The 23,135-nt window shown below is 43.2% G+C and overlaps 1 protein-coding gene and 1 non-coding gene across 6 annotated transcripts in view; both read right to left on the bottom strand.

Moving 5' to 3' along the window:
• Positions 1–23,135, bottom strand: part of Nfib (nuclear factor I B) — a 412,093-nt gene that overhangs the window by 314,872 nt on the left and 74,086 nt on the right. The gene's annotated exons all lie outside the window — the stretch shown is intronic.
• Positions 12,723–12,794, bottom strand: Trnah-gug. The gene has a single exon. It is a non-coding gene; the product is annotated as a tRNA-His (tRNA).

The raw sequence follows: 23,135 nt of genomic DNA, 5'->3' as shown, positions 1-23,135 counted from the left end.
TTATCGTATGCTGTAAGATAAAGAGTATTCACATCAAGTGAAATGATCATTTATTTCCCAAATTCTGAGGTATATGTGGAAGATTCAATAAAGATTTGTAGAATAATTATCAATATTGTTATTAGATGAGATGACTTTAGGCATATAAAGTAATGCTAGAGAGAACTAGCAACTGTAGTACCTAAATACAAAGAATATACATGTTTTTTCACAAGATGAATTGTACAGCCATTCATGTAAGAAGCCATTCAAAGGCTACCTGAGATTTAAGACACCAAATGCATAATGTATGCCATGAAAATGATAATTGGATTAGTTCTTCCATTGAGGAAGATAAGAAGGATGGGATCTCAATATGAGTTACCATAGCCATACACAAATGAGAGTTGACAAATGCGAATTACCTGCTAGAAACCAATGGTCAGTAGCCTCACTACACTTGGAAACATTTCAAAAAAAGCAAGACTATCCCAGAAGTGTTGGCCCAGTGTTAATTTGCATAATAGAATAGATTCATTTTGATAAACAACTATGTTCATTCATCAAAAGTATATGTTCAGCCAGGCAGTGGTGGCACACGCCTTTAATCCCAGCACTCGGGAGGCAGAGGCAGGCGGATCTCTGTGAGTTCGAGGCTGGGCTGGACCGACAGTCTCCAAAACAATACAGAGAAACCCTGTCTCGTAAAAAAAAAAAAAAAAAAAAAAAAAGTATATGTTCTCCACACTACACCATAACCAAAGTTTTACTAATTCCATGAGTTTTGATTTAGTAGAAATTTGTAAGACAGAATTTTTTTATATATCAGAGTAGAATTATAACTGATCTTTTTTCCCCTTAAGAGTTCTTGGTTCCATTTTCCTGCTAGCATTTTATTGTATTTAGATCGCATTTTGTCTTATGCATTTGCTATTTCATAAGCCCTACTATGGAGAATAAAAAGTACCAAAATGATATTATATCCCACATATAGTATCAAATGAACAGACTGATATCAGCTTAAGCAACAGGGAAAACACACATCTTAAAAGTCAGATAGCCACCACGATGCAAAGCCAACCTTCATCTGTGAGCATGAGGTGAATTCCCACCCATCTTCCTTGCCTGCTTATGACCTTCCTTCCTTTCCACCAGATACTAGGCTTCTTGTCTTGGGTTACTTTATCTTTCATAACAATGAACATTTAAAATTCACTAGTTATTCCCTATCATTGATGTTTATTTATCCTAACAGGCCATAATCTGCCCAAACATCAACATGCCTTTACATGTTCCAGGTCTGGCACTCACAAGCTTTTTGTAAACATCCATATGCAGTCAGAGAAAGAAACTGAGGTTTTCATCTCATCTTCCAAGGTCTTTGACTTATTGGAAGTTTTTCACTTCCAAGAGATAAACATACGGCTCAAACTGAGATTTAGGAAGACTTTTTGTTTTTGTTTTTGTTTTTTTGAGACAGGGTTTCTCTGTGGCTTTGGAGGCTCTGCTGGAACTAGCTCTTGTAGACCAGGCTGGTCTGGAACTCACAGACATCCATCTGCCTCTGTCTCTCGAGTGCTGGCATTAAAGGCGTGTGCCACCACTGTCCGGCTTTAGGAAGACTTTTTAAGGTCTTGTAAGATACAATATCCTCTTGTTTTCTACACAAGACATCTGGAGAAAGGATTTTGGTTGGTTCAGACTTGGCCATTTGGCCATTCTCAGAATACAGTACCAAACTGAGCCGGATTGAATCAGATGACAATCTCTGTGGTCAAAGGGGCCAGAGCACTGTTCTCCTGGATTCATGACTATAATCTTGTGCTGTGGAGCAGAAGAAAGGTGTTAGGCACAGACAATAATGGTGCCCAAATGGTCAGCCTAGTCTGGAAGAAGTCGGGCTTCTCCAAAGTTCTGGATATTCAGAAGCAATCACCTTAGTATGGGTGACTTTTTCTTCATATTGTAAGAGATGTCTGAATTAGTGCCAGCTCAAGTTACCCATCTTGACTGAATCTTCTGTTAGGAAAAGGTATGCTCACATGCCACATGGCAGTATTTTACAGTTATATTAAGGGTGCTACCAACTGGTCAGCAGGGATACTTGACTTGGAAAATAATGCATGGGAAAGATCTGAGGGACAGGAACAGCAAGGGTTAGAGACAAAACGTGTTCCCCTTCACGTTAAAGAATGTTTTATCCCTCCTGGATACAAAAGCTCACAATGTCCAGGGCTCTGTCTGAGGCCCGGCAGCTCCCCAATGCTCTCCTGCGGCTGTGGGATGCTTTCTCATGCTCATATCACACATGTAAATCAATCCCCCTTTCCACTGAGGTATGTGCAATGGAGATGACTTTTTTTTTTCACTTTGTGAGTTGTGAGTTACAGTTTTCAACCCACATGTGACTGAATGATAAGCCCCCCCCCAAAAAAAAACGCTCATCCACACACATTTTTTACTCTGTGTCAGGTCAGCCTTCCCTATTTACACAAGGACAGAAGAAAAGTTTGAGGAAGGTAAAAGGGTCACTGGGCCCATTATCCTGGCTGTCGATGGCTTTCTCCTGTCATTTCCTCTCATCCATCATTGTCCTCCCTAGAAACTCATCCATGTCCCTTGAGTTTCAATTATTTTTTCCCCGTAGGTAATGTTCTTCTTACAGAACCTATTTTAAGATCGTTATGTTCTCTGCAAAGTTGTTTGGCCAGAACGTTCCTGTTGATCCAGGCTTTCTGTCTACCCAGACTGGTTTCCTTGTTCCACATGCAGGGAATATTAGCATTCTTTCTTATTGTGGGGAACTGGGCAGTAATCTTACACCATATGTATTTTTATATCGAAAGTCATGAGATCTTTATTTTGAATTCCTTAACTATGAGCCATCTTCCATTTCCCATCCTTCATAAGGGTAACCCGGGTCGGTATCACCACTAGAGAATTCCCAGAGAAGCTTGGGAATCTGGTCCTTTGATTTTTCCATCTGGCAAGGGAGGGGAAGGTTTCCCGCCTGTTTGTTTGCTTTGAGATAAAGTCTTTTAAGTTCTGGTCATTAACTGCCTAACTCCCAGGTACTTCATGCTTGCTACCCTGACGTCATGGTAGCTGTAGCTGGAAAGCAAGCCCAGGCTGGAGGAAGTGAAAAAAGGCGGGAAAACAGATTGGACGTAGACACTCTTCTGAAGCTTGTCTGTGCTTACTTAATAAGGAAGGGATGTCGCAACGGATACATTCGGGATTTAAGGACAACAGATCTTCAAGGTCGTCCACTCATGAACTCTGCAGATCACAGCTTCCAAGGTTATAAACAAGTGTCCTATGAGCAAATAAGTCTGGGAAACACCGTATCAAAATTCATAGAACACATTAGCATATTAAAGGCTCTGATGGCTTCACATTAAATAAACTGAGTTAACTTTGTTTAACTCAGCATTCCCAAAACCTATTTGAGCTTGAAAAGCTTGCCACAGTTTACCCAGAGGCAACCTGCAGAGCTGCATTCCTCCAACTACTCTATTAGAGGACAAAGAAATGCAATTCTATTATCTATAAAGTGGTATGCTCTTTGTAGATATAAATATATGAATGTAATTTCCTTTTCTAATCATTGTTCGCTGCTGTATCTTATGGACCAGGGCCATAGGGTTCACTGCCCAGCGCCTGGGGGTAGACGAATTCTTGGCTTTTTCGGCAGGACAGGCTTCATAGAGAGGGAAGAGGGTTTTCTCATTTTGTTTTTAATTCCTTTATTGCTGATTCAATGCATCTGGGATTACGTTTTGGGGGCCATAGAGAATTTTACATAAGGGACATCTAGGTAGGAAGGAAAACCAGGAGGAAAATGACATTTTTGTTGCTGGCAGCATTTGCGGAATGATTGTGGAGAGACTGTGGAAAGTGGGACGTAAATTGATCAAACTGGATCCAGTTACCCCTTCCAGGCTGTTGTCTACAAAAGTGGGATGAATACTAGTAAAATATAGAGGGGCCGGAGTGACTGGTTCCTCCCTAGGAGACCTCTGGTATGGATAGGTAGAGTTGATGTTTGGAATTCAATTTCACAGCTCTTCCCTAGTTTTGGATATGGCTTGGAGGATACTCAACTAGTTCCAATACCTTGAGAGGGCCAAGGAAGGTGGAGTCAGCCTTGAGGGGTCAGTAGACCCCGATAAAGGAGAACAAAGTCAGAGCACAATGTCTGCCGCCAATGGCTGTGAGACAGAGTACAAACAGGGCATTGTATGTGCTCTGTGCCCCACTCACTGTGCCCAGGAGAACCTGTGACTCCTACTGTCCCTTCCCTGCCCCAATTCAGCACTTCATGTGAATTTAGGAAAAGGATAAAAAACAATAGAGACTGAACTACATTTGGAAAGACCAAGCATTAGCCACACGGTGTATTTACATCTGTGGATTGGACTAAAGTTTACCTGGACGTTTAATTACTTATTAGCCTTTACACATGAAGAAGGTGGCTCATGAGAAAGAAAGAGGAACAAGAGAAAGGAAGTGTATTTTCTTGTGTATGTGTGTGAGTTTTAGCTTGGAATTTCATACACTGCTACATCCTGATTTTGTTATTCAGGGACATGATAAGAGCCCATTTGCAGGTCCACCAGCCTGTGACAAAAGCTTAAATTCCCTGTTGAAGTTTCCATTTTATCAGGAAAGAGTCACTTCACTGTAGAAACCTAGTTTCAATCATTATTTTCCCCAAACACAGAATAGTACCTAGTTTAATACATTTATATGAATGAATGAATGGATGGATGAAGGGATAAAGGGATGAATGAATGAAATGTGCTTGGGCCCTGAATCTCAGGAATGCTCTACAGGGAATTCGCCTGTGTCTTATTAAGGGAGAAAATGAAAAGAAGTAAGGTGTGTTTAAAGAGTTCGTGGCAATCATTCCTCTTTGGTAGTATCCTCTTTCTTTTTTCTCTTGTTTCCATCTCTACTCAGCCGTTTCCTTCCCTCTCTGCTTCAGATATAAAGTTGGCCAGCAGAGCAAAGGAGTGGTCCAGTTCCCCTGAATTGTGATTTGGGAAAAGTTTAAACTCGGCTTAAAGGGAAAAGAGAGTCTTCTGTTCATAGCTTGAGGAGGATGGCGATCATGGCATCATTCTCCTCTAATGTTCATCCTGCATGCTTGTCCCCTTCTACCACTGGAGTGTCTCTGTAGGCCCTGGGCACTGTGCTCTCCCAAGGCTCTTCTGTACCTTTCAGATGACATAGTTTGTTGGGTTATAATGACGTCTGTTTCCTCCTATACACGTTAAGCTCATTGAAAGCCCACTCTTCAACATTACAATGCTCCCTACAGTGTGCATGGAGCACATGGGTTGAACCAGGTGAGTTTTGATTTCTTAAAAGCAGAAAAAGGAACGTTTACTTTTTCAGTGTTTGCATGCATTTCATACTGCTGTCCCAGCTGACCCATCAAGCCTGCTGGATGTGGTAGAATGGCTGCCATCCCTCCTCACCATTCCTCTGGCTGGAGAAGGATTCAGAGAGCACCCACAGAGGGTTCTGTCTCTTTTTGCTTCCTGCCATGGCTGATTGTGGTATGTGCCTCTGTCATGTCACAGGCCCTCAGAAGTATCCTGGGTGTGAAGATAGTTCCTGAAGATACAAGTTCCTCAAGTTGCACAATGATGGTGAGTTTCCTTCAGGTCACTCTGTCTGAACCAAGTTAAGACTGCAAGAACGGAACAAGTCTCCCTTCTTTCTGTCCCCTCAAGCAAGAGCCAGAGCACCTGATATTTGGAAGTTATCTCTGTAAAGACCACTCTCTTTTGGGATATTGGTGATAAAAGGAAGATTTCTCTAGGTTCCCAGCTGGGTTAAATAGTTGTGCATACGTTTTGCATTCTTGTGGCTTTTCATTTCATAATGTTTTACTGGGTTGTAAGTGTCAGATGAGTTTTGTTTTTCTTCTATTAAGGCAAAGATATTGTCTATTTTGTTTAATCTTTTATCCTCTTTGCTTGCCATTGTGGTGAGCATATTATAATGGTAATAATTATAATAATTCTGGATCGTGGAGAAAGCTCAACAGGTGAAGGTGTTTGTTGGGGAAATCTGATTTGATCTCTGGAGCCCACATGAAGGTGGAAAGAGAGAAGTGACTCCAAAAAGTTGTCCTCCAATCTCCATACCCATGTCATGTGCCAAAACGTACACATTGTTTACATACAAGTAATTAAAAAATGTAAAATACAAGTTTTGATAATAGTGAGTGTTTTCATTCATTCTGTCCTCTACAGAGTTGTTTTCCTAGCTCAGGCTGCCCACATATAGCCTCTGTAGTATGTATTTATCAGTCACATCATATAGGCAGACAAAAGGGAGGCAAGAAGAGACCAAGTAACTTGCCTAAGGTCACCCATAAACTAGCTTGTTGTAGCACGAGTTCTAATAGGTCTTAATAATAAAAGATAGAGGGGTAAATGCTGAAAGTTTAGAGAGACAAAAGATCCAAGCCACAGCCACACCTAATCGACAATCCCAGCAGAAAAGAGAGCAAACTCTTATCTCCTGCTGCAGTATATCCCTCTCTCTGCCCAGCCATATCACTTCCTGTCTGTCTCTACAGACCTCCAGACCTCTGTGGTTAACTAGTGACTAGCCCTGCCCTCTGATCTTCAGGAAAGCTTTATTTGTTAGAGTACAAACAAGGTATCGCACACCATGTAGTTTAAATATAGACATCTGACCCTAGGACTTGAATGCTTAGCAACTAGACGGACACTATGCTCCTATTCCAGATAGCCTGATGCCTGGGTTTATTCTTGGAAGCAGACCCAGGAGACTGGACTCCCAGCCCAGGAAGGCACAGGTGTGCAGACCAGGTAAGACAGGAAGTCAAGGCCGGATGGGAAAAGCTCAAGGAGAGCTCAGGGATTCCAAAGAGACAGAAACATAACACCTCAAGATTCGGAGGTAAAGTTCCTGGAGCAACGCTCTAAAATATCCCAAGACCTCACCTAAAACCGTTCTGAGTGCAGACCTACATTATCCTTCAGCTGAGCCTTGTCTCTGAGTAAGATCGCTATGTGGGGACCCAGCACTCACTCTGGTGGGATCTGCAATACTTCTTAGGGCCTCTGCTTGTCTTTGGAATTCTCCAGGAAGAAGAAAGAGGAAACGGCTAGGCCCAAGCCTGAAGCCAGCTGTCCCTAGGAGTTCTGGTCAAAATCCCTCCTGTTTTGCATTTGGGGGGGTATATGTGCGTTCACAACATGACAAAGAGGAAAAGAGGACGCAAGCACTGCTGCGATGACATAGGGACGGTAACAGGAGAAAGCGAGAGGGGCTTCGGAGTCTCTGATTTGTGTGGTGTGATCCCTGCCATGGCTCCAGCTCGGCGGGATTTATGTGGCTTCATTAATCACACTCGCTTTTGAAATGGAATTTTCTGCCCTGGAGCCTTTGAACATTGACATCCAAACGCAACATATTCCTTTAAAATCACCTCTGGATAAAGACAACCTGTGGAGGGAATTCCCCCAGCTCGTAGGTGGGGTCTGCTTGCTTTTCAGATCTTATAGCAGTGTGTGAAAACGGCCCCTCCCTCCCAGAACAAAAAAGGGGTCCCTCCTCCCCGATTAACGACGAGCAGTGCCATCTAGTGGCAGTCTGTGTTTTGTTTATCCGGGACAGTGAGAAAGGGGCCGCCCAGCTTTCTCGGGACTGGGGAAAACCATCATCCTTCCGGAGGCAGTTAAACGGCAGAGGCACAGGAGTGTCAGCAGAACCGCTGCTGATCAGAGTGGCTGAGTCTGGGGCAGGCCTTTTGTGGATGGGATGTCTGCTGTCGAGTGCCGTGAAGTCCACACAAACCTCACGGAACAGTTCCCTGGGAGGGGCAGGAGAGCAAGGGGACAGTCTTGCCAACTGCGAATCGATCTTCTCTAACAATAAAATTGTCCCTGGTTGACTGATAAACAAACCATAAGCAGGTCAAGCTCCAAGCCAAGCCCTGGAAGAGGTATAGGTGGGGTTAATCCGGGTCCCTTTCCACTTTCTTTCTGATTATGCTTTTTGTCGAATTGCCTTTCCTGGCGGCCAGCACTTCTAAGTCCTTCCAGACTCTCAGCCATTAAGGTAGGGGCTCTGTTCGAATTTTCTAGATCACATTTCCCGTGGCAGAGGTGCCAAGGGACAAATGGCCTACACTTTGTATTATCTTATGGCCCCTTACCCTTCAGTTTGAAGCACAGCAGTTGAATTTTGCAAAGCCACCAGCGGCCTCTCCTGCTGCAGCCTTGTCCTGGGCCTCAGGGTATCCTCAGGGCACCCTGCTACAACCTCCTTGCCTCAATGCCGCATCTTAAAAGTGAACTCTAGCTTGTCAGATCCTGTTTTAATAAATCATGTTTTAATGGATTGGTGAGTCTTAATTGAGCAAAAGTAAGTTAAAATATATTCTTCATAACTGGAGAATAGAGAGTGACTTCAAAGTAAGAAACTACTTGGGGTTGCTTAACATAGGACTTGGTCAGAAAAATAAAGGCTGTTTTCTTTTGTTTCTGAAAGTTATCTGAAATAGAAGCTATATATACATACATACACACACACACACACACACACACACACACACACACACACACATATATATATATATATATGATGTAAACCCTATTCAACTCATTAACCATGGGGATCGATGAAACAGCTCAGTTCCATTTACTACAGAAAGCAAGAGAGAGCATTTGGCTACAGCTGGTAGTAATGAAGTAAGAGTATGTAGTTTTGGATCTTTAATCAGGCACTCAACTACAGTTACATAGGTAAATTATTGTGTTGTTTGAACAGACTCTAATAGACCACCCAGACAGACCAATATGAGGGACATAACGTTTTAGGTTACATAGCAAATTAAGGGTATACTTTTAATTTGACCACAACTACAGCCCAAAGGCACAGAAATTCAAGGCTGCAGAATGTACCACAGCCCCTCCTCCCAAAGCCCAGGGATCATTGAGGAAGAGGGGGCGGAAAGAGTGTAAGAGCCCAAGTGAGTGATGACTTCAAGGACACATCAGGGCAGCTGCACAGATGAATTCACTGAAGTTGTGACACTACACACAGCACCTCAGACACACCAAATCCCAGCATGGAGAGGGGAGCTGGTACAAAGTCCCACCCTAACCATGGAGTTATTGACAAGCGCAAGCTACTGGGAAAGGGAGAGGCAGTTTTCTCTAAGAGTCAACTACACTGTCCCAGTAGAAGGCCACGTATCCAAGAATAACTTGATTGGTTCACACACACACATACACTCGTGTGTGCACCCACACACACACATAGAGCTGGGTGGATTAAGGAAGAAGGTAGAAGCATAGATCTGGGAAGAGTTGATGGTGGTGAATACGATGGAAGAAATAACAAAACGTTTTTTAAAAGTCAGATTAACATCAATCAAACAAATACTCTCTGGCCACTGTAGTTGACTTCCTGGAAAGTAATGAAAGAATGTCATTATTTAATTAAAAACTGTAGCCTTCCCTTTCTTTTCTTTTTTAGAAATTTAAAATGTATTATATTATTATTATTATTATTGTTATTTTGGTTTTTTGAAGACAGGGTTTCCACGTGTAGCTCTGGCTGTCCTGGAACTCACTTTGTAGACCAGACTGTCCTCAACCAACAGAGATCTGTCTGCCTCTACCTCTGCTTCCCATCACTGCCTTGAAAAACTATAGCTTTCAAAGCTGCTGCTGCCTGACCACAAACAGGATCAAGTATCAAATATTTCATCACCAAAGCTAAAAATTCATTTTCCCTGAAATTACTTGTAGCTGACATTTTAGAGAGGTAGGTAGTTTTTGAAACATTACATGTTTCACTAGCAAACACTGGCTTTTAAATAAAATACAAACTGTCCCCCAAAAGTAAAATATAGAGTATGAAAATACAGAAATAATAATGGTGACTTTTTTGATATTTGTAAAATGCTTCTATAAAAATTAAAGCAGGTCGTGTCTCCATGTTAATGTCATTAAAAACGAGAATTCATTTCCTCTCAGAAATTTGGGTTTTGACATTTCTGAAAACAAATTTGACATACATTTGTTTTGAAGAGTGAACACTTGACACCTTTTCACAATAGCAAGAAAGAGCTCTAAGAGCTCTAATGTTAACAAGCGGCTGATGAAAGCAACCATTGGTTTTCATGGTGTTCAGTCATGGAACCCACTAGAAGAGGCAAAAGCAGGGATTGCAAGCGTGTATAGGGATGCAGTCACCCTGGGGATGCCGACTTGGGCTTCCCTTGGTTTGTAGTTTGAAATCTGTGATGTGAAGCCCTTTTCCTAGCGGAAGTTCACTCTAGGGGTTCTACCACAGGAGGCCATATGGCACAAGAGGGCAGGAAGTCATCATGGGAGGGGAGGGTGGATGTTACTGCTGCAGACCTACTAGGCCCAGCATTGCCTTTCCATGTGCTAAGTGGTTTTTATTTGTGGGTACATTAGTCTTTTCACAGTCATCTACCTCTCTTTTCATGTGAGGGTGTAGACAACTTGGCTCACTTAGGCAGTTTATACTGGCAGAGCAGAAGGCCCCCTTCTGGTGAGGACAGCGAAGAGGGATTTTGAAATGCTGTTTCTGTGTTTAGGCTCAAAGTCAGACCCAGGCTAATTCCCGATTGCTTTCATTTACCACAAAGCCATTGTGGAGGTTTGAATGAGATGCCCCCCATATTCTCCAGCATTTAAAGACCCAGTACCCAGTTGGTGGTCCTGTTTGGTTAGGTTCAGGAAGAATAATGTCACTGGAGATGAGCTTTGAGGGTTCAAAAGTCAGGTGTCATTCCCAGGTGGCTCTCCTTGTTTCCTGCTTTTGGTTCAAACGGTTCCTCCTAGCTGCTTTTGCCACATTGCTGCCATGTTTCCCTTCCTAAAGTCATGCTTCTGTCATGCCTCCTCTTGTATACAGGCTGAGTTTCTGTCACTTGTAACCACTGAATTCTGATGAATACAAGACCTTTCCTCCAATGAGCAGTTAGTTCACCACACTTTCAGGCACTTACTAAAGTACACAGAACTCTGGATGGGCTGCTCCTGTATTATCCGAAGAACTGCAGTTTGGTATCATGCGTTAGTCCTGGCAGGTACAGAAGACGGTGCACACCTGAGGGCAAGACTATGCTAGGGCCTTTGGAGGCATGGACAAAGGTGTGGGAGTAGAGGGCGTGAAGCCAGCAGGAAGATGTTTCAGAGTGAGAAGGGGTCTTAAAAATAAACACATGTTCCTGCTTTCATAACATGGTGCTCCAAACCCAATGTTTTTAGGTTCATCATCAAACAGTGACTGCTAGCTTTGAAAAGGAAGAAATGGTATTTGTAAAGAGAAGCCTTTTCCTTGAGAGAAGCCTTCCCACCAGCCTGGTTCCAGAGCCGCATCAGTCCCAAATAAACACACAGGAGGCTATATTAATTATGAAGCTGTTGGCCTTGCTTGTTTCTTACTGGCTAGATCTGACTTAAGTATTTATCCCATAATTGTTAATCTAAGTATTTCTCTTACCGGAGAAGTTTCCGGGCTTCTTATCCCTATCGCGATTACATCTTGACTCTCTGTGTTTCTCCTTCCCAGAGTCCTCCTGGACTCCTAGTCCCACCTATCTTGCTTCCCTATTGGCCAACAGTGCTTTATTTACACATACACAGGACTTCCCCCATCAGGTATTCATTCTAGTTCTTCTGGAATACTATTTGCAAGAACTCACTGGCTCTGAAAGAACTTGATCAACCCTGTCTATTTTTATTTGAAAATTTTTTTTAGCGTTCTACAAACTCTATACTCTATTGCTAAGTCATGGAAGAGACTGGCAACAGGGCATTAGTATAGAATCTTCTAGTGGTGCCTTATTTAAAACATGACTGTTACAATTGGCGAGCAGTAAAACCTCATTATAATACACTTACAGTTGACATTTTCAGGCTGGATTGTTCATGTTTTTAAGTCCCAGAGAAAAGCCCATTAAAGCCATGTCACCCACATTAATTCAACATTTAGCCACTTACAATACAAACCCCAGTCTTTTGGAAAATGTCATTAAAAAAGTTTTGCCATATATGGACATTATTTATGACTTGAGCCCTATTGTCTACTTATAATATGCCCTTTATCAGACCCAAATGCCCACTTCAGAGATTTTCATTCTGGACAACAACTGGCTCCTTACATTGTCCAATGATGCAGGAAAGTTAAATTACAGCCAGTTCATATCATAGAAACAAAATGTTTCCTGCAATTACTGATAAGGGACAGTTCATTTTCTCTCTGTCATCCTGGAAAAAAAACCCTCCGAACAACAATTCATGCCTGGTTAAACAGGATTTCCACATCTCCTGCTGACATCTTTCCAAATAATTCAGGGCTGTTATTACTGTATAGCCCTGGCAAGGCTCAAAAGCAAGCAGACTTGACGAGTCTGCTCAAAGCACAGCTTAAGTAGTTGTAATTAATAATAATTACATGCCCACTACACTCCAGTTTTATCATATTATCCGTCAATGCAAATAGAAAAAATCCCCATACAACACACGCAGCAAGATCGGGTGCATTAATAAAGCCACTACATGGATTTCATCTTCATAAAGTTTAAAGTATTTGTGCTGGCTCCTGTTTTTATTGACGATCATTATTCTCTGTCTGCTTGCAAAATGTGGCTTGGGTGCCATACATCATGTGGCCACGTTTTTTTTTTTCTCTTCCAAAAGCCTCCTCATTCCTGCCGTGACTCGGATTCGAACCGAGGTTGCTGCGGCCACAACGCAGAGTACTAACCACTATACGATCACGGCGAGCTACTGACAGGCTGAACACTAAGCTTCCCTTAAAAGCCACTGCAGTATTAAAACTTGTGCAAACACTGCCATCTATTGCCTAAGCATGTACATTTCTTGATCGTGCCAAAGATGAGCTGTGTTTCTGTTCCTGTATTGAGAGGCCCAGGACCAAAGCCAGCATGGAAGCAGCTCTGCCTTCTGCACTGACTGGGAGAGTTGTCCAAGGAGAGGGGAACCTGGATTCCCTGTCTAAGGCATGGTAATCAAGGTAACAACACAGACAGAAACTGACAGGCTGACACATGGTTTACGCTGCTTATCCAGCAAAGGTAACATTGCCCTCTGCACCAACCACCTACTCTGTTGCTCTGAATGACATAAATTGGAGTCTCTCTTTTTTTTCTGCTGTTTGTCTTACTTCCACATGCCTAGGTAGCACTACCATAAAAATATACGAGACCCTATGCCCTGAACTCCAGAGGATCTGAGAGGCTAGTGTTTCCTAGCAGAGAAACAGAGTCCATTCCAAATGAGGAAAGGTTCCCTCCAAACCTACTGATCCGAAAGCTACTCTTCCCCCAATTCACAGGATGAACTGGGTACATTTCCAGGGGAGATTTATTATACATTTTCTTGTAAAAAATATCTCTACAAGGTATTTGAAGGGCTGAGAACCTTACAAGAAAGCCTACAAAAGAGTCTGTTGCTATAGAATGGGTCATTATCAGGCCGTCTCTTTTAAGCTTTGGAAACCTAGACGCAGCTGGCTGGGACTGGCTGGCATGGGGGGGTGGAGTGCCAAATCAATGTGTCCATTGGTTGCTAGGGGCTCACTGGTTTCTGGAGAGCGAGTGTCTCTAGAGGTAAAATTCAGACACAAAAGTTCACTCCCTCCTCTCTGAACTATAGCTTCTGTCTTCTTCGTACTCTTATGGATATGTTTTTCTTCCCGTGGTTTTGTAAAATATTCTTGCCCACTTTCCCGAGCTCCGTATGGTCTGTGTAAGAAGCAAGGCAAAAGGTAGAAAAGCCTAGCAGGTCCCCAGGTGGGGAAAGGGCAAAATAGATCTCTTGGTGAAGAGGAAATAACTGTTTCCCAAGTCCAGTCTTTGGTGGATCTGCTTTATGGCTTGTTTGTTTGTTTGTTTTTACTATGGTCGGTTTCAACCTGCAAATACTATTTTAAGAAAAAAACTCCTTTATTACAAATTATGGAATAAGATTCCGACTTGTCATCAATAAACTGGAAACAGGAGACCACTTTTTAAATCTCTGTGCTTTTTCCACTTAGGGATCATAATGGCTTTTACCCAACAGGACTGTCCTGAGGACAGATAAGCAGTATTTACATGCCAATATTTAAAACAGGCCTGTCACATGGTAAGCACTGTAGAAATGCTAATTATCATAGTTTAAACAAACACATTTCATTAGCTGCTGCAAACCATTTCATATGTCTGTCAGTCTGAGATACACTACAGGACAATGCCCAGGATAAGGTTTCCGCTGCTGGTGCCATCACAGGACCCTGCTGTGTCTCCTCACTCAGGGTCCCAGGCTGCAGGAAATACTGCTCTCAGGAGTTGATTACTTATGGAGCAATGTTCATTGCTTGACAAATGAGAAGAGAGCTCTGGAGATCCTGGAATGAGCAAGCAAAAGCTCTTTGGAGCAACTGAACCATGTATCCTTGCCCTGGGGGTCAAACTCTTGGAGAGAGAAATATGAGTTTTGAACTGTATGCAAATAGTCACTAAGCAGCCATTGGGAGTTGTTGGGGACCATATTGTCCAAGCATTGCTGACTGTTTTGCAATGGGAAGGAAGTTCCCCTCCATTCTGCTGGCCTCTTAGACACCTGGGCTATCCATGACGTCATCTAGTCTGGTCGTTGCCAACAGCTAAAGTTAACCATCACAGTCTTAGCTTCCATTGCACATCACCTCTTTACGACTTCCTGAAATGGAGTTCTGTCGGAAAGAATGCAGAACAAAGAGCAGAGGCCAGAGAGGAGATCACCACAATGGGCGCCGGACTCGTCTTTGGTTAATTTCTGTGGCACAATCAACCTGGAGATAATGTTTTCAATGCTGTTCCACTGCGCCCGTCAGTTCAGACAGCGTCCTGGTAAAGACAGATGCATTGGCATTTGGCTCTTGCTATTTTAACACAAATGTCCACTTATACACACCTGAGTGGCAATCTGCTCAGTTGATCACGGCAGAGGAGGCATGAGGAGGGGGATGGAGGTGATGTTTGCCTGCCCTGAGTTCTAGTGCACTCTCCACCTGTGCTTCCGGTTTCCCTCCCGGTAAAAATAAGGGTAAGTGAGCTGGATGGCTTTGAAGGGTTTCTGCGTGTCACAAAGTTAACTTGAAGAAATACATTTACGGACATTAATACAATATAGAAAATTTGCAGGAGAAAAGGACCATTCCAAGAGGAGTGGGCATCACCGTTACAGTCCCTGTTTCTCCTGGAGGTCACAGAAGCTGTCATTTTGCTGGCTTCTCCATGTTTGTAACCTTGGTGTCCTGCCAGTGGGAACACACCTTACCCATGTAGGGATTAGCTTTTTTGAGTGAGCATGGGGAAGAGTTTCTCTTTCGTCAGTGTTTAATACTCCAATGGAAGAGCACAGGCGAACGCACATTGTGGGTGGAATTGTTTGCAGGCGTGAATGGCAAAGGGTTCCAAGATGACCAGCATCTCTCACTCGTGAGGAGCACCACATGATGGATTTCACTCCCAAAGACACGAACTGTTGGCTCCCTTCTCAGGGTCTTTAAGGAAGATTGATGCTTATCGGGGTCTCATTGTTAGAGCAACAGCCTTGCTGCTCGGCTGCAGTAGTGTCCCTCTGATGGAGTTGTTACCTCCTGGTCCTTCATAATGGATTCTAGCAGAGGAAAGGGGGGCTGACAAGGGGCCAGGGACTGCACGGGTCCCCACCTCCCAGCTGAGCCCTGTCTCCTCTGCCACCCCTCCTCCCTCTTTTCCCAGACTCAGCTCTGCTTTCTCCTCCTCGTCCCTTTTTTTCAGTTTGCCTCCTGCCTCACTGGGGGTGGGGAAATGACAGTCGGATCCCTCACTGGGCTGGAGGCCAAGCACGCCAATCCATTGGGCCGAGGCTGGCTGCCTGCCCAGTTTTCAGACAAAGACAGGTTGGGAACCCCCCTACAAAGGAGGCTCCACGGTCCCCTCCTCCCAGGGTCCTGTCTCTTTTTGGGCACTTTCTAGAACACTACCCCCATCCTAGGAAGCTCTGTGTGTGTGTGTGTGTGTGTGTGTGTGTGTGTGTGTGTGTGTGTGTGTACATGAGAAGAGAGAAAGAAAGAAAAAGAGTCAGAGAGAGGCACAGGTGTGGGGGAGCGAGAGAGATTAAAAAGAGACCAAAATTACACAATCTGGTACCTAAGCAGGAACCAAGGATTTCATGTCCACAGCACACACCTCTGAGAATAAGCTGTGTTTTCCCAAGGAAACATCAGGCAACTAAAAGCAGGGGGATTCCCAAACACATGCTGGCTTTGACTTTCAAACTTGCATGCAAGTCTCCATTAGAAACAGTGTGGGAAGGTGGCCTGACAGACTTGAACATCTCCTTAGGATTTCCTGCCTGCACCAGATGAAGATCTCCGACTCGGAGAAATCACAAAACACTGGAGAAAATGCATGATTTTCAGACTGCTAGTAACCACAAAATGTTTTAACAGCTTACATTTTCAAGAGTAAACTGCCTGGAGTGATTTTCCCTCTGCTTATTAATGAATTCTATTTAACCTAGTCAGAAATCTTGCTGTGGGGAAAGCTGGAACTGCGCGTATGTGTGCCTCTGTGTGTGTGTGTGTGTGTGTGTGTGTGTGTGTGTGTGTTGGAGGGGTGTTGGTTGGTGGTTTCATTTTAATTTTTTTTGCCTGAAGGCACCATTATAAAACTCCAGATGCAAAGCCCTCTAATAGAATTCCTCCTCCACACAGCAATCTGGAACAAGCAGCCTAACCTTTATTACTGGCAGCAGAGGCCTCTGGAAGCCTTCCGAAAGGGCTGATCCATTAATGATAATGTGAGACAAGGAGCCCCCCACAAACAGCTGAAGGCCTTTGGCAGCAGAGAGTTGGGATCTGAATACAAGAAAAGAGCCCACAGGGTGGGAGAGGGACCCCTCAGGGTGGACAGCAAATTTCCTTCCATCACATCAAGACCTGAGGCTTTCGTGAAGAGAGGCAATGGCAGGAAGGGACCGGTTAGCAACCTGTATTTATCTCTGACAGATTCACCAGGGAGTTACTTCTCTTTTAATATTTAGTATGATTATGGTTTCTAGACTGCTTGGGGTTGAACCCAGGGCCACGAACAACTTATGCAGACTTCTCACCATGGAACATAATCTACACTGACGCTAAGAGCCTTCGATGGGTGATTTGACCTCTCTGAGTTTCTTTCACACACGGGGGTGGGAGTGGCGGGGGCTGGGGAGGAGGGGGATGACGGATAATATCTACTTCGTCGGGTTGCTGTGAGGATTAGTTAAAAGTGCCAAATGCTGGGAACTGACTGTGCTGGCTACTTGGTAGGCCCTCACCCAGAGGCAGTGTGCCTCAGTTTACCGGATGTGGAAGCCAGCTGTTCCGAGTCCCAGGCTTGCGTGAGAAGAGGCCAGAAGAGCAGGCACGTGGCAAAGCCCGCAGCGGCCTGAAGTTTACTGAGTGGGCGCTAAGTGGTTCGTTGTAGTGAGACCCGGCTGTTCTCCTGTTCTCTACGTGGGGATGGAGTACTTCAGCATCTGGAAAGGTGGCTCCAGTCCAGGAACAGAGGGACCCAACCGGAAACCGTGGTAAGAGTAAGCGAAGGGATGGAAATAGAGCAGAAGAATCCAGAAGGTGCCCGCGGCAGGGGCCACTTGTACCAGGTTCAAGTTGAGGTATTGCCCTTCTGCCCTAAGTAAGCCAATATCTGAACCAGTTCTGCCTGGAAGCAAATGTCCAAAACAGGACGCAAAAGGTGCTTTAGGGTAGAGGGAGAGTTGGAGAGAAGAGGTAGCTAGGTAGGTGGGAGCTAAAGGGTGTGCTCATTCCTCTGTGATACTAATCGGGCTGGGAGGCTCACCAGTTGGGTCTGCTCTTTGTCTAGGTTTTTTGTTTGTTTGTTTGTTTTTGTTTTTTAACAGTTTTGCTCTTACGATGACTGGGTTGTCCCATGTTGGTGAGGTTGAGAACCGTCAATGATCTATGGCTTCTGTAGGGGCTGGACAGAGTGTTTGTCTCCTGGCCCCTACACTCTTCCATACAATGCTGGAGCCTCCTGGCCACCAATCTCAACAAGCTTTAGAATTAAACACGTCTGGATGTACTTTGGGATCTGAAGTGTGCCTCACCTTTGAGCTTAAGAGCAAGGGCTTGATAGATAAGCAAGGGCTTTGGGCTGGGTGTGGCAGCATACAAGTAACTCGAGCATTCAGGATAGTGAGGCAGGGGGATTGTGAGATCAAGGCCAGCCTGGCCTACATGAAAATTTGAAGCCAGCCTGGGTTACGTGACAAGACCCTGTGTCAAACTGTGCAAAAAGTTTCCCTTATTTGATGGTAAATGTTTGCTACTGATGGTGTTAACTTTGTCCATTTCTGAAGAATGCTCCATAGGTACATGTATATTAAGTCAGTAGGGTATGTGGTTAATTTTGATTTTTCTCTATGAAGATCAAAATCTTTCTTGTTTGTTTGTTTTCCAAGATAGGGTTTCACTGTGTAGCCCTAGATGTCTTGGAGTGCTCTGTAGACCAGGCTGGCTTTGAACTTAGAGCTATACCTGCCTCTGCCTCTCAAGTGCTGGGATTAAAGATGTACACCACCAGGCCAGTGAATATCAAATTCTTTAGGGCAAAATCTCTCCTAATTAAAGTAGAGTTAGAATCCCAACAAAGCCAGTAAGATGGCTCAGTAGGTCGGAACACTTGCTGTCAAGCCTGATGCCCTGGAACCCACATTGTAGAATGAAAACACTGATTCCCACTAGTTGTCCTCTGTCCTCTACGTGTGTTCTATCACACACACACACACACACACACACACACACACACACACATGCGCACACAATAAAATTAATTTGAACAGACTAATTGACCAAACCTGGATATCTGGGCCATTAGAAATGCTGGGAAGTGCTACAGTTTGCTCTGATCTCCTTTCTTTAGCCACATGCACAAGAGAAAACAGGAACTGAACACCGAGATGCAATGGTCACAAACAAACAAAAAACCCAGCAACAATAAAACAACAACAAAAACCCTCCTCCTTGTCTACTATATGAGGGTGTTAAGAGAAAAAATGCAAACAGTTAATAGAAGGTTTTGAATGGTGTTGCGCAGAGCATACAACTGCAATTATTCTCACTATTATATCATAGCCGTTATTGGCACGGAAGGTATATATTAAGGGTATAAGAGGAAGGCAGATAGATTTCTATTCTAGGAAACATCATCAGGATGTATCTTGGATGAAAAATATGGCCCTCAACACCTTCTCTTGATTACCATCAATTCTTTGAGTGATTGACAAAAAAAGAGAGAGAGAGAAAGAAAAATAAAACAGAAGGGAAACTAGCCTAATTGAGTGTAGGATAAACTATTCATTAGCAAACGAAATAGCTACGCATTTAATAACCTATAGTGCCTCATGGAAAGCCAAGGCACTGCCAAAAGTAATTGAAGTTTGCGATTCTCCAAACTGTTATTTAAAGCAGGGTTTGGCAAGGCTCATCGAGCCTGCACCAACTTTAATTGTGTTTTTAAAACTCAGGATGGAGATTGCATTTCTTTACCCATTATTTGCATAGTGAAACCTCTTTATGGTGAACTTGATTATAGTAAAACCTTATGCAGAGATTTTTAAAGTTCAGCGCATGTGGGATCCATCTACACAAAAAACCCATACTTTAAGTTTTGACCTTTTAACTGATTAATTCCCAGTTGCACATTCCTTCCAATTTGGTCTCCTTCCTGCCCCACAACATCTCACAATGTGGTGAACCCTATTACTACCAAAGAAAGCTTCTTGGGAGGCTTAACCTAAGGAGAGAACCCCCAGAAGTAACTTGATGGGCCCTGGAGGAGATTTACCAAGTGTCATAAGCCATGGTTGCCACACCCTACACTCCTAGACTCTGTTAAACATATAGATACAACACATTTTGTATAATTCATCCCCATCCCACTCTGCGACTGTACTATTGACAAGCTGTGCCCATGTGTGTCTTTTCCTAATCTTGACCCACTGACTTTTGGCGCCTTCCCCCACAGGCACCTGAATCTCTCTAATGCTTCTGGTCTCCTACCCAGTAAAAGCAGCTGTGGAGAACACCTCCCACAGGAGGTCACAGTGAGGATCAAATGTGAGCCAGGCAAAGGAGACTGCATCTGAAGAATGGCAGGCAACAGACAGCCAAGCGGTGTTTGACTAGTGCTGCCATAACAGCGCCATAAAAACGGCAGATTAAATGGATAGTTCTGGAGGCAAGAAAGAGCCCCAGGGTGCTCCTCTTAGGGCTGTGAACAGAGGGTCTGGAATAGCTGCTGCTTATTCTAACCTACACCAACTCTATGAGCTCAGTTGGGAATCCCTTTGAGCTCCACCTCCCAACTACTGGGGCTCAGGAGTCTCATCTATTAACTTTCTCTCTAGTTCTACCCTGGAACTCATCTTCCACATTGCCTAACGTATTCTAAAATATAAGTCTAGTGGTGGAATTTTTATGAGAGAATTGATATTTCAGGTAGATGGTCAGATATATATTAATATGACTTAGGGTAGAACTTAAATGTTGGAAAGGTATCAATAACAGCAAAACAAATGCCATAAATGAACTCATGGAGCAGACAGTGTAGACGAGACGTCAGGAGAGTATTTTATAAGCTCAATACACAGCATCCAATGAGGCCTAAAGTTTCAGTAAACAGTAGGTCTCTCCAATGGCAGAGTCTGGGAGCTATTCAATGGGCGCAGGTGACAGGAGCAAGGACAGTAGAGATGGGGAAGCCATAAACACAGTGATAACCAGTGAAGCTCTGAGAATAGATGAGCGCTCGTAAGTAGGTATTCTCAGCCTCGTGCTAGAGAGATTTGCATGCACAAGCAGATAGTGGACACTAAGAAATGTAGACTGTGTGTGGGCTGGACTTCCCTAATAAGGCACCCATTTTCTTAGACAAGCATTTAACATTTTCCAAATGCTGTCTTCATAAGCATTTACTCTTTGACCTTTTCAGAACTGTCCTGTCTCTGCCTTCTCCCAGAAGTAACCAACACTCTTTCTTTGTGCCAACCATTCCCTATATCTTTATTGCCATTACCGCCCAAGCATATATTCCTCAGTTGTAAATGAATTAACTGTGCTCATTATTGGTCTTCAAATATTAGGAACAACAAAAATGTCTCTTACTTTGCAGCTTGCCTCTTATTCTCATAAGTATGCTTGTGAGTTTTCTGTGTGTTGACACAAATAACTGAGGTTTATTTGGTTTTGGTTCTTTATGGTGCTTTTTTTTTTTTGTCCCAACTATTTGGTTGTGCTGGTTGGTTTTGTCAAACCTGGACATAGCCGGAAAGAGGAAATCTGAGTTGAGGAGGTGCTGCCTGTAGGTAAGTCTGTGGGGGGGCGTTTTTTGATTGATCACTGTGGTAATGCCACCCCCGGCTGGTGGTCTTGGGTGATATTAGAAAGCAGGCTGAGCAAGCCACAAGGAGCAAACCAGAAAGCAGTGTCTTCCTATGATCTCTGTTTCAGTTCCTACCTCAGGTTCCTGCCCTGAGTTCCCTTCATGCTACGTGGTTATTGGATGTGTGAGTCAAATGAACCCTTTCCTCCTCAAGTATTTTCATCACAGCGATAGAAAACTAACTAAAGCACTGGGATACTGAGCTGTAGTTGTCTTTTTATTTTTGATTTTTGTTTTTTTTGAAACAAGGTCTCTAACCCTGGCTGTCCTGGAACTCACTATGTAGACCAGGCTGGCCTAGAACTCAGAGATTCATCTGCCTCTGCCTCCTGAGTGCTGGGATTAAAGGTTTGCTTCACCATGTCCAGCTTTGTAGTTAATTTTCTACATTAGTTTTAATCTGACAGTGTTGCCAAACCCTCTCAATAATTCTATTAATAAACTAGTCTATATTTGGGGATTTTTTCTGTTTCTATGTTCTGTGTCAACTACAAATAATGGCATTTAAAAAGAAAATTTTGATCATCGTTTTCTGGTTTTCTTTTCCAAATGTTGTACTAGCAAATATCATCCAGACAATTTAGAATTAAAAGGAGATAACAGACATTATTGTCTTTTGATTATTTTAAAAGGAGTGTTCTGACTGGACAAATCACTGGTTGGTAAATGCTCTTATTACACAGAACCCGGTGAACTAAGTTGATCCCCAGAGTCTATGTAAATTAGTTGCTCTCTGGCCTCTGAGCACATGCCATGGCACAAACCCATCATACATGTGAACACACATATAATGATGACTATATTAACAATAACAAGCAATTTTAAAGGGATATTCAACATTTTTATCTATCAAATACACCACTAACTATAAGTTTCTATAGATAGCTTAGCAAGTTAAGGAAGTTTCTATTATTAATTGGCACAGGAAATTTTGACCTTTTTATAATTTAAATGATGAAACAGGTATTGAATCTTAGTAAGTACTCTTTCGGGAATTCTTGAGATAATCACATGATTATTTTCCCCTATTAATCTGAATGCTGGTTTTCAAGGGTTAAATCAACTGAAATAAACTCAACTTGGTTATTGTGTTGTTTTTTAAGGTTGTTGCCCATTTAGTTTTCTGAAAATGTGTGTAAGTTTTACTATATTCTTGAATAAGGTTATCTTGGTCTGTGTGTAGTTCGGTAGCCAGTACTTATTTCTTCTCTACCTCATCTCAGAAGTTTGGTGTGGTTTCAGTAGCATTTTCTGGATGTCTGGAGACCGTTTTTCAGACAGAACAGCTATTATAGGCTTTGCTTGCAACGAACTCACAAATTTCACATGTTGGAAAATGTGGGGTCCTGTCTTCCTTTCCTAGGTACGTTTTCCATAAGCCTAGATTCCCAGGCTACCAACTACTTCCCTTCAACATTCTGGAACTGTCTGGCTCTCACCCATGATCGTTGCTAAGAAAGTTGCTCTCAGGCTGGAAAGGTAGATCAGTATTCAGAATATTTTATGCTTTTGCAGAGTTCTGGAGTTTGGTTCCCAGAACTCATGCCAGGCAGCTTACAATTGCCTGTAATTTCAACTTCAGAGGATCTTATTCCCTCTTCTGGCCCCTGAAGGCAACCGTGCTCATGATGACATAACTACACAT

Source organism: Mesocricetus auratus, unplaced genomic scaffold (assembly GCF_017639785.1).
Source record: "Mesocricetus auratus isolate SY011 unplaced genomic scaffold, BCM_Maur_2.0 Super-Scaffold_100014, whole genome shotgun sequence".
Taxonomy (NCBI): domain Eukaryota; kingdom Metazoa; phylum Chordata; class Mammalia; order Rodentia; family Cricetidae; genus Mesocricetus; species Mesocricetus auratus.
This window is presented reverse-complemented; position numbering and strand designations above follow the sequence as displayed.